Source organism: Gasterosteus aculeatus, unplaced genomic scaffold (genome assembly GCF_964276395.1).
Source record: "Gasterosteus aculeatus unplaced genomic scaffold, fGasAcu3.hap1.1 HAP1_SCAFFOLD_28, whole genome shotgun sequence".
NCBI classification, from domain to species: Eukaryota; Metazoa; Chordata; class Actinopteri; order Perciformes; family Gasterosteidae; genus Gasterosteus; species Gasterosteus aculeatus.
The window spans coordinates 17,501-19,221 of NW_027554886.1; positions in this window are offsets into that span (position 1 = coordinate 17,501).

Below are 1,721 nucleotides of genomic sequence, written 5' to 3' on the forward strand. Positions count from 1 at the left end.
GGGAAGGCAGCTCTTTCCCGGGCAGGAGTCGGGCTTAGTTCAGGGGGGTCTGATAAAGAGTCCCCCCAGGAATAGTGTCTCTTTCCCGGGCAGGAGTCGGGCTTAGTTCAGGGGGGTCTGATAAAGAGTCCCCCCAGGAATAGTGTCTGTTTCCCGGGCAGGAGTCGGGCTTAGTTCAGGGGAGTCTGATAAAGAGTCCCCCCAGGAATAGTGTCTGTTTCCCGGGGAGCAGTCGTGGGGGGGGAGGGTTCCCTCTGTCTCCCTCCGGTGGACGAGGTGGGTATTGCAGGTGCGGGTGTTTGAAACGGACAAGTTGTGACTGAATATGCTATGTGAAATTGGGGATGGTGTGTTGGGGCAGGGGGGGTCTGGTAGAAGGCCCCCCCAGGAATAGTGTCTCTTTCCCGGGCAGGAGTCGGGCTTAGTTCAGGGGAGTCTGATAAAGAGTCCCCCCAGGAATAGTGCCTGTTTCCCGGGGAGCAGTCGTGGGGGGGAAGGTTCCCTCTGTCTCCCTCCGGTGGGAGAGGTGGGTATTGCAGGTGCGGGTGTTTGAAACGGACAAGTTGTGACTGAATATGCTATGTGAACACTTGTGAAATTGGGGATGGTGTGTTGGGGCAGGGGGGGTCTGGTAGAAGGCCCCCCCAGGAATAGTGTCTCTTTCCCGGGCAGCAGTCCCTTTTAGTTAAGGGGAGTCTGATAAAGAGTCCCCCCAGGAATAGTGTCTCTCACCCGGGCAGCAGTCAGGGTGGAAGGCGCCCTCTGTCTCCCTCCGGTGGGAGAGGTCGGTATTGCAGGTGTGGTGTGCGGCATGGAGCGGAACCCGGGCTCTGGCGTCCTTTTCCGGGTTCAATTCGGCCGTTGTGGGCCTCTGGAGGTGTTTGGGTCCGAGTTCCGGGCTCTGGGGGTGTCTGGTAAAGAGATCCGGGTTCTGGCGTCTTTTTCCGGGTTCAATTCGGCCGTTGTGGGCCTCTGGAGGTGTTTGGGTCCGTGTTCCGGGCTCTGGGGGTGTCTGGTAAAGAGATCCGGGTTCTGGCGTCTTTTTCCGGGTCCAATTCGGCCGTTGTGGGCCTCTGGAGGTGTTTGTGGAGCTCATCCGGGCTCTGGGGGTGTCTGGTAAAGAGATCCGGGTTCTGGCGTCTTTTTCCGGGTTCAATTCGGCCGTTGTGGGCCTCTGGAGGTGTTTGGGTCCGAGTTCCGGGCTCTGGGGGTGTTTGGTAAAGAGATCCGGGTTCTGGCGTCTTTTTCCGGGTTCAATTCGGCCGTTGTGGGCCTCTGGAGGTGTTTGGGTCCGTGTTCCGGGCTCTGGGGGTGTCTGGTAAAGAGATCCGGGTTCTGGCGTCTTTTTCCGGGTCCAATTCGGCCGTTGTGGGCCTCTGGAGGTGTTTGGGTCCGAGTTCCGGGCTCTGGGGGTGTCTGGTAAAGAGATCCGGGTTCTGGCGTCTTTTTCCGGGTCCAATTCGGCCGTTGTGGGCCTCTGGAGGTGTTTGGGTCCGAGTTCCGGGCTTTGGGGGTGTCTGGTAAAGAGATCCGGGTTCTGGCGTCTTTTTCCGGGTTCGATTCGGCCGTTGTGGGCCTCTGGAGGTGTTTGGGTCCGAGTTCCGGGCTCTGGGGGTGTCTGGTAAAGAGATCCGGGTTCTGGCGTCTTTTTCCGGGTTCGATTCGGCCGTTGTGGGCCTCTGGAGGTGTTTGGGTCCGAGTTCCGGGCTCTGGGGGTGTCT